At 43.8% G+C, this 17,015-nt stretch overlaps 1 non-coding gene across 1 annotated transcript; it reads left to right on the top strand.

Annotated features, from left to right (window-relative positions):
• Positions 1–6,908: 6,908 nt before the first annotated feature.
• On the top strand, positions 6,909–7,012 carry LOC111725055. The gene has a single exon (XR_002773216.1). It is a non-coding gene; the product is annotated as a small nucleolar RNA U13 (small nucleolar RNA).
• The last annotated feature ends 10,003 nt before the right edge of the window (positions 7,013–17,015 follow it).

Genomic DNA, 17,015 nt, shown 5'->3' with positions numbered 1-17,015 from the left:
TCTTTAATCCAGTGAGAGTCTAACTTAGTTAATGGTGAAAGGTGTGGGTCCAGTTTCAGTCTTCTACAGGTTGCCAGCGAGTTTGCCCAGCACCATTTGTTAAATAGGGAATCTTTTCCCCACTCAATGTTTTTAATTGGCTTGTCAAAGATCAGCTACAGGTAAGTACCTGGATTCATCCCTTGGTTCTCTATTCTGTTCCATACATCTACCTCTCTATTTTTGGAGTTGCACAACTCTTAAAGCCCTCATCCATGCTGAGCATATAGAAGCATCTGGTTGCTGGAGATAAGGCTTCAGGGAGAACTCTGCGAGTGCTGTGGGTCTTCCGATCACCACAGTCATAAAGGGATGTGAATTCCCGTGTCCAGTTGGAAGACAGCATCAAGGAGTATTTTCAGAGAGCTTGCTATGCATCTCCAGAAGATCAGGGGTGGGGACACACTGCACTTTGTATGGCTCCCACCTGAGCAGTCAAGGGCGAGAAACAGGCTAGACAGCGCCTGACTGAAGAGCCAACAGAAAGGCTGGCCTTGGCCTGCCCACCCAGAATTCATCAGGGAGAAAAGTGCATGGGGTTCACATAGAAACGTGGACTACCCATGAGAGAGAGCTGGCGTGAGGTCACCTTACATCCTAACAGGGCCACCCCAGAGACCAAAGGCCCCAGTAGAGGAAGGCTGATGGCATACTCAGAATGGGAGGGTGGTGGAGGGATTCATCAATATGCTGAATCAGAGGGCAACATTCAGGTGAAGAGAGCTGCCAAGAGCCCCTGAAGATAGGAAGGGACGGAGAAGGACAATCTCCAAAGAAAACGTTATGGCATCCATGAAATAGTTTTATACACAGGCCAACCCCAGATAATATAATGCTGTTTCTGAAAACTCTTTTAATTTTGAAACATCTCAAACTTACAAAAGCAGGGCGCATGCAGCTCTAAGAATGTTTTTCCTGAATCATCAGTAAGCAAGTTGCTGACATCCTGGCCCACCCTATGGAGTGACACCTTCCTCACCCTGTCCTCGTTTTGACAGCCTACACCAGGCCACCCTTCTGGATGGGACCCCAGACTCTGCAGTGGGCTGCCACCCGTGTGCGAACACTCCTCAGCCCTCACAGGCCAGCATTGTGGATGGGACTCCAGACTCTGCAGTGGGCCACGTGTGTGGGAACACTCCTCAGCCCTCACAGGCCACCTGTGAGATGCTCTCAGGCTCCAACACCCTTTTCTGTGCACCATAACCAGATACTCCCTGGTAATAGACCTTGCTCAGTTCCACACGATGCCTTCAGGACTGAATTGTTCAAAAAGGGAAGGGATGAGAAGTGAGGAAAAAAGACCTGCAGAGCCATCCTGTGCTACCACCAGTCACGTAAAAACTCTCTTGTTTATTTTGGCAAATCTGGAGGAATAAAAAACCACAGCTATCAAGCTGGGAGAGGAAGAGCAAAGAAAGAAGAAAGGAAGCAACTGCACCCTCCTCCAGCGAAGGCTCCGTGCGGGAGGGGGGAAGGTTTATATTTAAATCAAGTTCAGAGTTGTGCCTTATATGGAACAAGACGTTTTAGTTTCTGAATTGAGACTGTGTTTGGTGACTAACAGTGACAGCTATTTTATTATTTAAGTACAATAAGGAAAGTCATAAGATGGCTCACTATTTTATCCCAGTGACAGTCAGCTATTTTATTACTTACGGATGATAAAGTCATAGAGCTGCTCATGTTTTCATCTAAGAACCAGAGAAAACTTTCCCCACTGACAAAATACGAAGGTAAAATGGGGGACAAATCATACTGCTTTGGGGCCTGGCTCCACAAGGAACATAGGCCTCCGATCATACTCGGAGTGACCACAGACCTACAGCCAATGGGTATTTTCTATTATTTCCAAGAGGCTCCAAAGGTCTGCGAAACTATGGAGGAAAGAAAAGCCCTTTTGGCAACCCCTTACGGGTTTTCGGTTTGGGTTGGGTTGCTTCTTTCTTTAAAGATTGGCAGTTGTTACCACTCTTTAATTAAGGAGCAGGTTCAACAATGAAGTATCATTGTTTTTAGGTAACAATGGGATATATATAAAACTTCAAAGGCAAATTCTGCTTTCTCTTTACTTCTCTCCTGAGCAGATCTTTAATTTCACTTCTGCCTTTGTAGCTCTCTCATCTCAACTTAGTCTTAGCACAACTCCCACCAAAATCTTGGGGAGAGAAGATCCAGGCCCGTGGCAGAGTTTATGTATCTGAACACACAGGTGAGGGTCTTCAAGTCTGCGTCCTCAGGAGTCTCCCTTTATAGCTGAGCTCTCCCTTGCGCCTCACCTCACCCGCAGCACACCGTGGGTCCACCTCCCACCAGCTCTGAGTGGGTTCTCCACTCAGCTGGACTTGGTTGGATCTACCTCTTCAGGTTTGGATTAATCCTGGGACTTTGAAAGCTCTCAAAACTTATTATATTTGACTTTTTATGTGTTTTATTTCAAAATATTACAGGATTCACATGTTCTGGTTACACGAAACTTTGTACAGTTGGAGGCAAAGTGTGGACAGTGTGCACTGTACCCATTGGGTATGAATTTACACCTTCCCCTCCTCCCCCTCCCACCTGCGTGCTTTCTGTTGAGTTTTACCAATAAATGTGCACCTGGGTGTTGATTGATTAGTTCTAGTTTAGTAGTGAGTATATATAGAACCAGAAAAAAACCCAAATAGCCAAAACAACCTTAAGCAAAAAGAACAAATTGGGAGGCATTGCTTTATCAGGTTTCAAGCTATACTCAAGGCTGTAGTAACCAAACAGCATGGTGCTGGCACAGGAACAGAGATATGGACCAGATACAAAACCATCCTCATACTGCCATCTGACCTTGACAAGCAGACAGTAATTATTTTCCTATTCTTGTTATATGTCTCTTAGAAGAACGTTCTCCAGGTCCCTCCAGGTTGTTACAAAAAGTATTGGTTCACCTTTTTTCTAATGGCCGGGTAGTAATCCATGGTATACATATACCACATTTTATTAATCAACTCATGTATTAGTGAGCACTCAGGCTGATTCTACATTTTTGCAATTTTGAATTATGTAAAATAAACATTCAAGTCTTTTTGATAAAATGCCTTTTTTCCCTTTGAGTAAGTACCCAATAGTAGAATTGCTGGGTCAAAAGGTAGATCTACTATGAGTGTCTCCTTACAACTTCCCATAGAGTTTGTACTAGTCTGAGTTCTCACCAACAGTGTGTAAGAGTCCCTTTCTCTCTGGCTCTCCACCAGCATTTGCTGTTTGGGATTTTTTGGATGAAAGCCACTCTCACTGGAGTTAGGTGATGCCCCATTGTGGTTTCGATTTGCATTTCCCTGATGAAATGCAAACATTTTTTTATGTTTGGCCATTAGTCTTATCTTCTCTTGAAAAGCTTCTGTTCATGTCTTTGATCCCCTTTTTAATGAGGTAGTTTGATTTTTTTCTTGTTGATTTGCCTGAGTTATTTACAGATTCTTGCTATCAGCCCTTTATCAGATGTGTAGCATGAAATATTTTTCTCCCATTCTGTAAGTTGTCCATTCACTCTATCAATTGTTTCCTTGGCTGTGCAGAAGCTTTTTAATCTAATCATATGCATTTGTTAATTTTTGTTGTGTGCTGTGATTCCCTTTGGGGTCTTCTTCATAAATTCTTTGCCAAGGCTGACATCTATAAGAATTTTTCCAGCATTTTCTCCTAGAATTCTTATAGTTTCATGCCTTAAGCTTAAGTCTAATATCCATTGTGAATTAATTTTCGTGAGTGTTAAGAGTTGTGGATCCTGTTATAATCTCTTACATGGGGCTATCCAGTTTTCCTAGCGCCATTTATTGAATAGAGATTCTTTCCCCAGTGTATGTTTTGCCTGCTTTGTCAAGGTCAGATGGCAGTATGAGGATGGTTTTGTATCTGGTCCATATCTCTGTTCTTGTGCCAGTACCATGCTGTTTGGTCACTACGGCCTTGAGTATAGCTTGAAGTCTGATAAAGCTATGTCTCCCAATTTGTCCCTTTTGCTTAAGGTTGCTTTAGCTATGTTGGGTTTTTTTCTGGTTCCATACAAAGTATAGAATTATTTTTCCTAGATCTGTGAAAACAGTATTATAATGGGGATTGCATTGTGTCTATAGATCACTTTGGGTAGTATAAACTTTCCACAGTGTTGATTCTGCTGATCCATGAGCATGATATATTTTTTTCATTTGTTTACATCCTGTGCAATTTCTTTCCTCAGTGACTCATAGTTTTCTCTGTAGAGGTCTCGAACTTTAGACTTGGTCCCCTCCTCCACCTTCACCTCAGTCCTTTTAGGGGAAAAAAAATCAATCACCTTCTTTCCTATGTTGATGTTGTTGATCTTGCTGTCACTCATCTCCGTATTTCCTGCTCTTCCTAGCACAGTGCCTTGAACATAATAGGAACTCAATAAATATCTACATGAAGAAAGGGCCTAAAATGATGAGTAATGAAGGCAATTAGTCAGATAATTGAAAACATTTTTCTCTAATAGACATTTCAGCAAGAGTTTTTGTATTAATTATACAGATAATTACTTTAATATGCCACATCACTGTTGGTACATGCATAGGACCCAATATTTGTATTACATATGGCCTTCTAAAAAGTAGGTGACGCCAGCTGGATAATGAATCGTATTTACAGAAAAAGAATATGAAAGGTTCAGTTAATAATTCAGAGCAAACAAAGGGCTGCAGGGATTTCCAGGACTTAGCAGTAGGGCCCAGAAACTGTCAGTCTCAGTAGGTTTGTAAACTGATATCCAATGAGCGTACATTCTGGGATAGTCATAAAGAATAAGGTCTGGGGAGTGGCAACATGTTCTCTGAAGGCTGTGAAATCCAAGAACTGAAATGATGTTCATAGACAAGAAACAAAGTGACAACAGGGAGTGGTCTCCAAATCCTAGGGTTATGTCCAACTGGAGAACAAAACGCCAAAATAGTCATGTACTCCATAGTGTCATTAACGTGACATTTCAGTATTAACAGGTGTCAAGACAAATGAAAAGCATTCATTCCTATATAAAAACATTGAGAGGGCAGATATACAGGTAGGGAGATGGAGTCCCTTCCAACTTCAAGCTTAGTATTTAAATTGAGCCTTCAGGGAAGAATAATCCACAATAGTCCAATGCAGTCTTATTTCCCATTTAAATCATTTGTAACACCATTCAAGAAAGACCATGAAGACACTGCAGTGTGCCAGGGGAATGAATTCTGTCATGCCACTGGCTTAATTACAGAATCACAAGTATTTCACCTTCACATATAATAATATCTGCCACACCACTTACCAGAGCTCACTATTGAAAACTTAGCTGAAAACCAAGAAATCAATGACCATTAACCAACAAAAACCATCAAAGCATCCAAAACCACCCTCACAAGGCCAAGCAACAAGGATCAGAAGTCTGACTACAGGGGCGCCTTCTACAGCACGTCTTGACAATACTCAACATGCAAGGCCAATGTCATGGGCTCACTGGCTCAGTCAAGGTAGGTTGCAAGCAGCAAATACACAGAACACATAGTAGGCATGCCATAACTTTCTCAAGTGAATAAATCTGAGTCCTGAAAACAAAACAGCTGCAATTATCAGCCAACTACTTGACAGGAAAAGAGAAGACAAGTGTCTTACGAAATGGACACAATACTTACAATAGCCTATAGTCTGAAGATACTTGGGGTAGGAATAAAGCTCCAGAGAGCATCACTCTGCACAGCACGACCTGGAGGACCTGCTCTGCCCTGGTTAGGAGAGCAAGTGGGAGGCTGCTCTGGGGCCAGGGCACCTGGTTCAATTTCTACCAACCAGCTGTGCGAAATGGGTAAATATCCTGAGATGGTTTTCTCACCTATAAAGTCTGCCTCCTAGCCTAGCGAGAATTCAAGGAGTTAATACATGCAATACACCATACCTCGGATGGTGCCAGGTACCTAAAAAATACTCAGTAGAGGCTCTGTAGAGGGCATCACCTTCATGAAAAAGATGACATTACATAATAAATGTATGGAAGACCTTCCTTCTTCCAAAAATATTAAAGCAAATATTTTGGTTTTCTAGAGAGCTTTTTTTGTTTTTTGGGTTTTTTTGTTTTTGATTTTGTTTTTGTTTTTGTTTTTTTAGCTATCTGGGAAATTCACAAGAAATACTCTCTTGAAGAGTGTATTCAAGGGCTGAGGGTAATGCTATAACACCGGACTCAGACTGCCCGGATTGGAGTTTCAGCTCTGTCACTTGTTAGCTGTGTATGTAGCACTGAGCAAGCCACTGAAGCATGCTTCAGTGTCTCATCCATATAATTATAAGATCACAGCAGAGTTGCTCTCAGAACTATACTATGATTTTTATGAGCTCCGTGTACATCTGCCTTCATGGATCCCTTCCTCAATAAAATGATATTAAAAGTTATATTTTACAACAAATATAATCTAGGCTGGATTCATCGTGATATATTCATTATTATAGTTAATTTTTTCTTCTGACTTTGAAAAATTAAAACGTTTTCACGGACCCTGCTCATTGGGCTTACTGGAAAAATCGGCCCAGGTTGTGACAAGTTTTAGGTTAATTGGTGTTTGTAAAGTACTTGAAACAGTGCTGACACAATGCTAAGCATCATTCCAGTGTTTGTTAAATAAATAAAACGTTAAAAGTGTCAGACAAACCAGCTACCATTTCCTTCCAAACTTCCTCCCTGCTCCCCTATCTGATAAGAAAAGTCTGTTTCAAAGTGTAAAAACTTTCTTACCATTAACCTGCACTTAGCAGTAGCAACTTTGAAACTATAAAGACTTTAGTAGAATAAATTAAGAGGACAAATTACGTTTACTTAAATTACATTTGGTTAAAAATAAGCACAGTTGATCCTTTTGTAGTTTATAGGCGTGATGACTGGGTTTTCAGGCACATGGGTGAGCTGTACCTCCCACAAATTTTGTTACAATGTCAGCACATTACCCATCTGACATGAAAAAATAATAATAATAAAGAAAGAAAGAAGCACAGGCGCTGAGCACCATTTGCGACTCTGGCTCAACTCAGCACAACTTTGGAGCACAAGGATCCTACTCTCCCAAGTGGAGAGAATTTATTTACAGGTCTCCTGGCTTCATTATCATGAGCAACAGCCCAGGTTGACATCCCCCGTAAATATGACTAAAGATGCCAAACCTAAGAGAAAAGGCAAGCTTTTCTTTCCCCTTCTGTGCAAATTAAAACACACAAAAGGTCTTTTTTTTCCTAAAATTACATTCACATTAAATGCATAACAGACAACAGAATTTTCATGATGATAATTTATTCCATCAAACAGGTGCTAAAAGAACGATTTAGTCCTCTATAAATTCCTTCCAGATAAGGAAAATATACTGTATAATCGTCTTTATTTCCTCTCTCCAGGAAGAAGAGCTTTACACATAGCACTCTTTGGCCTTATTTTGACCATTTGAGCAAAGGGACCCTCACTCACACGTAACACCGCATATGTTAGGATTCAGAATGCCCTGGCCACACTTTCATCTTGGCTCAACTTGCTTTTCTCTCACCTCCCCTGCTTCAAACTTGTAACTCTGCCCCAGCTCTGGTCTCCAAATTTGTGCCGGGGATTTTGGGTTGGCCTTACTCCTCCCTATGTTCAGAGGCCACCAAGCTCACCTCAAGGACGATCATTATCAATCCCTATCACCAATGTTAGCAATAGAATTTGTGGGCCCCTTGCAAAATTAAAATATGGTGTCTCTTCCTTGAAATGCAGCAGAAGAACCTTCTTTCTTTCTTTCAGCAGTCCTTCTCTTGACTTGCCGTGATGTTTTAATTTGCCATCTGATAATGCATTCTCTGGGTACAGGAATACTTTAGGGCAAGTGAGACGCAGCCCCACAACTCAGCATGTGGCACGTGTCTAGTGCAAGCACACCAGGTACCAACCCTTCCTGTGCCACACCCAAGCCGTAGCCAGGGGCACAGGGCAACTGCGATTGCCCAGGGACAGTCCCTGGGAGGCAGGGGGCAAGATGGCCCATGAGTGGAGACCCTACACCCCAGCTCGTGTTCCATTGTCTCATCCACTTTCACTTTTAAAACACATTCAGAACAGAATTCTGAAATACTTTGAGATAGATGGTGATCTCAGAGCACTACACTTCAAGCATGGGGTCTTCCGGGTGCACTGGCTCCAGCTCAGGAAGCACAAGCCCTGTCTGCTGCCCTTACCCTCTGCTCTGGGGCTCAAGTTCCAATTCCCCCTTGGGCACCCTGGCCAGCCCCTGGTCTTCTGTGAGAGTCAGACAATCCTCACTAATGACATAAACTGATGGCCAGAGTCCAGTCAGGTTCTGTCTCATGCCTCTTGCTTTCTACTTGGTGTGCGTGGCTTCTCCGGGTCCACACTGATCACCAACACATTACTCAAGACAAGAAACCAACAAGTGGCACTTCTCTCACTCCCAAGTCCACTTCCCAGTGCGCCCAGGCGTTTCCAAGTGTCCGCGTTCCTCAGAGGCGCACTAGGCCAGGTCCAATACACACACAAATCTAACAGCGTCTTTTCCAGAGTCCCACCCCTCTAGCTGCTTCTCTTACTCACATTGCAACTTAGAAAGGAAATCCCTGCTTAGCATTCAAAGAGGCATTCTGACCTAGCAGTGACAAAATGGACAAAATCAGACAAAGCCCTCGTAATGCCCTTCAGAGTAAATTGATTTTATATTTACTAGCTATGCTCTTCACGCTGCCAGGCCTGGGATGAATTTTTCTGTGACCAGAAATCTTTTGCCAGGTCTCTGGAGAAATAAAAACAAAATGTACTCAGATCAGATGCAACACATTTATTTCCCATGAATTGCCGGTTGCGTTGTCTTGAGCATTTAGGCTCAGAAGAGTTTGAATTTAAAGGTGAAAGTAATGGTTGTCTTCAGCTCAGTCCCTACCTCATCCTTCTATTAGTCACATTAGCCGAAATGATGTCACGTGGTATCATTAAAATGCAAAAGACCTCGAGATTGCCCATCTACTCACTTCATTCTGCAGATGAGGAAACTGAGACCCAGAGGGGACAAGTCCAGGGTCACACCCAGCGTGTTCAGTGGAGTCAAGATCACCAGCTGTAACTGGCTTCCTGCCAGTGCTGCCCCAATTCTATAACACAAAGAACCACAGAATCAGAGGAAATAAAAGAAACGTGATCTGATATTTATGAAGTTTTTTTCTGATTAAATGCCAAACAAATTAGCCTCAAATTAAAATTTCAAATGCCTCTACATAAAAATTCAAAGACCAACTACACATTGGGAAAACTTAGTCAGAATTTGCAACATTCAAGCATTATTGCTCTCATTAGACTAAAAAGCACTTGCATCCTTACATATACACAAACGTACAAGTCAGTAATCCTTGGGATTTGAATTTATCCACATTCTTGCTTGTTTATTCCCTTCCTGCATCCCAGGTAATAATTGTTTGGGGCCAATGAAACCCTGGTATTACTTTTAATAATTATATGCTGGAATTATTTTCACCAAGTGTAGCTTTATCAGAAATGGTCAAAATAATACTTGTTTTAATTCATGTCAACTATTGCCCTAAATGCTAAGGATCAGGGTAGAGCTTGGCATAGCTGACCTGAAACATGGCCTGGGTTCTAGATCTGCTAAGCTGGCCTTGTCTAGACACAAGTGCTGAGCCCTGGAGGAAGAAGAAACTCGTTTTCCAGGCCCACAACACCTACTCTGGCTGAGCGACCACGGGGAATTATGCCAGTTGGGATGCAGCTATAATGAAGTTTGGAGAGGTCTGAAAAGCCATTGTCCATGCTGGTCAGCAGGAAGAAATCTCTCTGTGGGGCTTGGAAGCCTTCCAGTGTCCAGCAGAGGAGTCTTTCTGGGCTGAGAAGCCTTTGACTATAGTGATGAGATTCCCAGGAGGAGAGTAAACACAAAGAGATGATTTCTAATAAGAGAAAAAAAGCACAAAGGACCCTCAGACAGGGCTGGAGACAGAGGATCCAACCTCATGGATCTGTCCTGGATGTCCATCCGAGAGGGCCTCCGTCATTTGCCTGAGGACACAGTGCATGGCACCTGATCTGAAGGAGAGCCTGGTCTGTCTCTGGCACTGATGCCTTTTGGTTCAGCTTGTCAGAAAACACAGTGTACCAGATGCCCATTTGCCTAACCGTGTTCCCTATTGCCCAGAAGCAGCTGGCCTAAAAAATGCTTAGATGGCGTGTTGAATACTAGGTTGCAGTGCCAGGGAACAGACAATATCCTGAAAGTAGGGAATCAGTTTAGAATCAGTGCTCTATATTTGAGGCTCCCTCACCAACAGCCACAATGCATGGGTCCAAGAACCGAGGGTGGGCGTGAGAGTGGGTCCTCTCCCTAAAGCACCTGATAAGCTTCTTACAGAACTTTGCCTCTCGTCCCTGTGATGGCGATCCATACTGGTTGCAAGCTCTCATTCTAAATGGAAGAATGCCTCCTTTCAGGAGCAAGACGAGTCCATTAAATTGGAACATTAGGCTTCCCTGGGGTTATTTTGGGATCTTCACACCCCTCAACCACAGGCAGAGAAGAGGATTACTCTAGTGGATGGGATGATGGATCTTGAGTACCCAGAGTAAACTGTGTTTCTACTACAAAATGAAAGTAGGGAGGACCATGTCTCAAACTGGGGATTCCCTGGGATATATCTTAATGCTTTCCATGACCAACAACGTTAATAGAGAAGTCTGGCAACCAAAGAAAAGACACAACCACTGAGAATTCAGACGTGTCTGAATTCATTCTTACATTGATTTGAGAATAAATATTTGGGTTATCATACTGGCTAAAGAAGCCTGACCAGCTGATGCTCTAGCTGAGAGCATAGAAAATGTGGAATAGGCCAGTTACAGTGTTTGTGTGTGTGTGTATCTAAAGCAGGGGTAAAACTTTGTCCCTGAAGGGCCAGGTAAATATATTAGGTTTTGTGGACCACGTAATCTCTGTTGCAACAACTCACCTCCACCGTTATAGCTCTAAAACAGCCATAGACAATATGTCACTTACTAGGTATGGCAGTGTTCCAACAAAACTCTGTGTGTGTATGTGTGTATGTATGTATTTTATTTTATTTTATTGAGACAGATTCTCACTTTGTCACCCTCAGTAGAGGTGCTGTGGCACCATAGCTCATAGGAACCTCAAATTGGGCTCAAGTGATCCTCTTGCCTCAGCTTCCAGAGCAGCTGAGACCACAGTTTTTCTATATTTAGTAGAGATGGGATCTTGCTCTTGCTCAGGCTGGTCTCGAACTTCCAAGCTCAGGCAATCCACCAGCCTCAGCCTCCCAGAGTGCTAGGATTACAGGCGTGAGCCACTGCGCCTGGTGAAAACTTTGCTTTTTAATTGGATTTGACACAAGGGTTGGAGCTTGTCCACCCTTAATGGAAACTTAATTTCATATTTGTTCTTCTCCTTTCCCTTATTATTTTACATAAAATGCTGGAGTCTTTCAGTAATAGAATGTCCCAAGGCTTTGAATTAGCTAAGACAGAGATGATACCAACACGGTGGGGACTCTGTGTTCCCTCCTTTTAGGGAAAGGCTGAGAGCATCTTCCTTTGCTTTTTGTTAGGTGGAAGCCTGAAGTCAGTTTTTCTCCTGTAAACAAAAGTGCCTGTGGCTACTGCATAGTCCCAGGGGTGGCCGGTTCTTAAGTTATTGCTTCTCAGCATCCAACCCACCCTTTTATACCCTGCTCTGTGATTCTGGGTCCGGACTCTGCAGACCTGTTTTCCTTTATCAACTCTACCCTTGTTAGGCTTTGTGGACGGGATCACTAGAGAAAGACGACAAGGCTGGAGGAAGAAAGATCACCCTCCCCCCACCTGTTCCTGGCCTGTCAACACCAGCCTAGCAGTGTGTCTTCACCCCTGGGGCAGCAACAGTGAGGCTGATTCCAGGTTGTTCTTCTAACACTAGCAGAACCAGCATCACAAAGTGCCTGAGAGACCCCAGCAGGGTGATGCCAGACAGGAGGGGTCCTTGGACGGAGGGGTTCCACCCCACCTTACGCACCCTACTGTCAGGCTCCTGAGGCAACAAGGGCTGAGCAGTGACCCTCCCAAGGTCAAGGTTTCACCTTTGCAGGGCTCCCTCCTCCAAGAACCTGAACTTGAACAATTTCAGACTCTTCCCTGTATTCTGCACTTCTAGGGCAGTAACTGGGACTATGATTGCTACCGTTTTAGCATTTCCCTTTTGCCTTTTGTGTGTGTGTGTGTGTGTGTGTGTGTGTGTGTGTGTATGATAGAGCCTCAAGCTATCATCCTAGGTACAGTGCCATGGCATCACAGCTCACAGCAACCTCCAATTCCTGGGCTTAAGCAATTCTCTTTCCTCAGCCTCCCGAGTAGCTGGGACTACAGGCGCCCACCACAATGCCTGGCCATTTTTTGGTTGTAGTCATTGTTGTTTGTCAGGCCCGGGCTGGATTCGAACCCGTCAGCTCTGGTGTATATGGCTGGCGCCTTAGCCACTTGAGCTACAGGCGCCGAGCCTCCCTTTTGCCTTTTCATTTCAATACTTGGTTAAGAATTCTCTACATGAACTGTCTCTGTTAAAAATAACTGGTATAATTTGTTTCCTGACTGATAGGACTGATCCTCCAACAACCCTATGACATTATATTCATTCTTCAGACAAGAAAATGGAGACACAGGATAGATAAATAACCAGACCAAGGCCATGCAACTCCCGAGACACAGGCAAGAGGGCTTAAACTCAGGCCTACCTGATTACAAAGCCCTTGCTCTTCAAACACTGCACAGTTCTTATTTGCCCTCTGCAGGGCAAAGGCAGATCTACTCAATTGTGCTCTGATCTCGTCTTGCAAGGACACTGGTGTTGAAATTAAACTGGGCGGGTCAATGTAAACACCAGAGCCAGCACACCTGGAAGCCTTAGGGAAATTTATGACACTGGGCCCCAGTGAATTATCTTCCAAAGCCCTCCAGGGGCCTATGGAGGTGATCTGAGATAGTGTGTTGTAATCACCAAGAAAACATGGGGAGAGAAAAGGACCTTTCCCTTTAAAAAATAGATACACAGATATTTATTCTCAAGATTAATCCCCAGGAATAGTCTTTGATGTTCCTGTGTGTAGTTTTAGCAAAAACTGCCTGATTCTCAGTGGGATACATTGGATACATTCTTTGAGGACACAAAGAAGTTCTGCTGCCACCTCCAGCCACAGGATAAGCATGGACCAAACTGGGCCAATCTGATACACCCCCTACCCCTGCTTTAAAATCCGAAAAAAAAAATTTTTTTTTTCTTTTTGCAACGGAGTCACCCTGGGTAGAGTGCCAGGGCATCATCATTGCTCACAGCAACCTCAAACTCTTGGGCTCAAGTGATCCTCTTTACTTCCTGAGTCTACAGGCATGTGCCAGTATGCCCAGCTGGTTTTTTGTTTGTTTGGTTGGTTTTTTCAGTAGAGACAGGGGCAGGAGGTGTGTGTCTCACTTTTACTCAGGCTGGTATTGAACTCCTGCATTCAATCTACCTACCTCTGCCTCCCAGAGTGCTGGGATTACAGGCATAAACCACTACACTTGGCTTAAAATCTGAATTTTAGTCAAAGACTGAAAACAATTGCTGAAAAGGTTGTTCTTTCATTTCTGCTATTTAGATCCTCTAAGCCACCTCTGTTCAGTTTTCTCCCAGCCAATTCTTCCACTCCACCTTCAGTTTTCTGAGTTAACCCATTTCCTACAAATGGATTCATTTTTCGATTAAGTGAGCCAGGGACTTTGTTGATTGGTTTGCTCGCTTGCAGCTAAGAAATCCCACAACCCCACAAGCTGTATTGGTGAAGGAAAATTCACAGGTGCCCTACAAGCTTCCGAGGACTCCCGTGTGGGAAGGACAACAGCCTTGTTCTAGGAGGTAAAGCTGCAGGGAGCAGACTGTAACTTCTGTACTTTCAGGGACTGAGTTCATTTTGTCAACCACTAGATCCAAAGTGCCCCCAGCACAGCGCCTGGCATCAGATACATGCCAAATAAATATTAGTTGTATGAAATAATGAAAATGATGGAGAACTTTCAACAATTTAATAATGGAATTGCTACACCATGAAGTAGTGAGCTCCTTGTAACTACTAACTAACTAACTAAATAAATAAAGGCTTAAACTCAGGCCTTCCTGGTTGCAGGTTAAATAAATTTAAATAAAACCTATCTTTCAGGATGACCAAAAAAAAAAAAAAAAAGATACTTGCATTGAGAGGATGGTTTCCAAAAAGCGTTCTAATTTGGCTTTGTAATTCCATAATGGTTTCTTATTTACACTTAGAAAATGTATTTTAAAGTAAAAACGGAACACCATCTGCATTTAGATAACACAGAGAACACAGATGAGGTGGTCAGGACAAAAAAATGTATGACATTTGTCCAAAGGTAGGACACATATGGCCACAGAAAAGCCAGCAACTGCTGTTGCAGAAGATGTAAACCATCGCTGGACTTTTTGCAATGACCTGTACAATCTATTTTTAGTCCCAAGGTAAGTGAAATAATAAGAAAATGCATAGTTTGGTTGCCATGGTTATTTGCATCCACCACTCCCCTCACCACCCATTTCCCACCATTTCTAATAACCCAGTTTCCCAGAGCGATATCTTAGCAGCCAATGGCTCAGACTCTTTATCAAATGGTTTCCCCTGGCACCGCCCTCATCCAGCTGTTTTCCACAGGGTCCCTTTGTCTTGTGAGTCTTCAGCATGGCTCAGGAATGCAAAATGCCCACCTAGAACTACCATGTTTCAGTGCAGTTCAGTCCTGTGCGTGGCTGCAAGCACTTGGAGTGTTCCTGACCCTGGGGGATAAATCCCTACGTGGCTGGGGAGGAAAGCAGTTGAGATGGTGGGTTGCAGTTTTCTTTAGCACTGGTTTTAACTGGTTTTATAAGCAGCACACCTTGCCTGGGAAGGGCAAATGAAATTTAAGAAAACACAATCTGGAGAATGTGCTATCTGATGAAACCGAGCGCGAACCTCTCTTGGTTGCTTCAGATTTCTTCAGTAACAAAGACAGTATCTCAACTTCTGGCAGAAGCTCATGAGAATAGAAAGTATCCACGGGGAGCCTCTTCAGAGACGCTTAGTGAGGAGTGTGGCTCCTTGGGTAAACTGTGGTCTGCATTATAGCAGGCCGTGGAAGTTTGGCTTTCTTTAGACTCACGCGTTTTTTTTTTAAGGTATTGCTGGTGTCACACACCCATGAACCTAACACTAGGTGGCAGCCTTGTCTTTTGTGTCGCCAGTCAAAGCCATCTTAGAAAACCGGAACATTTGAGGGAATAAATTGAACTATCACATTTCAGCCTTCCTCTCCCTCAGTTTTATTTTAATGATAGCATCCAGATAAATAGTCAAAGGTCATTCATAAAGGCAGACCCTTATTAGGGGACCATTAAATGTGCCTAGACTTGACCTTTTCACAGCTTTCACCCGAACACCAGTGACCTTGGAATGATTAGAGTTCCCTCACCTTCTTGGGTGCAGACATTCACTGATTAAACACTGTTCCGGGAATGGGAGAACCCATGATGAACAAGAGACAAGGTCCTTGCTTTTGTGGAGCTTGCACTGAAGTAGAAGAGGCAGACACTTGCCAAGTAAATGATAATTTCAGATGACAACTTCAATGAAAAAATAACACCATAATGTCATAGAAATTGAGCATGAAGGGAAAGGGATGGTGAGCAGGAAAGGCCTCTGAGGAGCTGACACCTGACACAAAGGCAGCTAGGCCAGGAGCTGGGGCAAGAGTGGTCCAGGCAGAAAGAGTGAGTATGGCTGCCCTGGGTAGGGATGAGCCACAGTGAGAGAACGGATCAGGGGTGGCGGGGGGCAAGATGGGGTGGAAGGTCAGCAGGAGTCAGACCACACAAGGACAGGCTGGTCAAGGGAAGAAGATGGGTCGTGTTCCAAGAGTCCAGAGGGTGAAGGGACCTGAGTTCACCGTCCCTGTTATCACCCACAGGATGTGTTGAGCTGCCGCCAGGATGGCAGGCTGAGTGGACATGGCCCTGCTCCCAGGACGTCCCACCCCAGAACAGAGCTCAGAGGTGCAGCATACTCCTCCCAGCCAGGACATCTTTTTGAGTGTGGATTCCTAGAAAAGGAAAAGACACGAACAGAGGAAAAGTTTTGGAAACACAACCCTGAGACAAACATCCATTTTTTGCTGAGAAAGTATTTTCAACCACAAACCTCCTGTAGGCCAGAAGGAAAGTACAAGAGGTAGAATTTTCCCATCATGATGAGCACAGATGGAATTTAGGCTCCGAGACACCTGAGTTCTGCATGGTTCTCTTTGCCTGGCGTCGATCAGTGAAGTCTTATAAATGACGATGGCGACACGTGATAGGAGATTTGGTGTACTTAGTGCACTCACTGAGGCAGCGAAGTCAGGATGTGACCTTACCGGAGTAAATGCAGCCTGGCTCAGCAGGTCCCAAGTGAGACTTCCCTTTCAACACAGCCACACCAACTTGTCAGGAGCTGCTCTGCTCTCTTAGCCTCTGGTGGGTGTGGTTGTGAGCAGCATCTGGGGAGGCTGGGAACGAGAGGGAGCCGGAGGCTTTGCCCCTGGACCACACGAAACAACAGACCAAGGTGCAGGACTGCACACAACTGCATGTGTGAGCACAGATGCACTCAGAGTGAAGGTGCATGTTTATGACTCGTTTCTGTCCTTTTTGAAATTGTTTTGGATCCATGTCATCAACTGAAACGCTGACCCATTAGAGTAACGTAAGAGGAGAATGGATGTCTTGTGGGCTCTGTCTCCATTAAAAGGGGAGCACCACCACCCAGGTCTAGCTAACTATTTTCAAGAATGGGGAGCCAATCAGATCTTCTGATTTGTCTTAGAGAAACTGGAAACTTGGATTTTTATGTCCCTTTATTTTTAATCCCCCCTT

The sequence above is a fragment of the Otolemur garnettii genome, unplaced genomic scaffold (genome assembly GCF_000181295.1).
Source record: "Otolemur garnettii isolate 467f Iridium unplaced genomic scaffold, OtoGar3 scaffold00030, whole genome shotgun sequence".
Lineage (NCBI taxonomy): Eukaryota > Metazoa > Chordata > Mammalia > Primates > Galagidae > Otolemur > Otolemur garnettii.
Note: the sequence above shows the minus strand (reverse complement) of the source record. Positions and strands in the feature narration are given on the sequence as shown.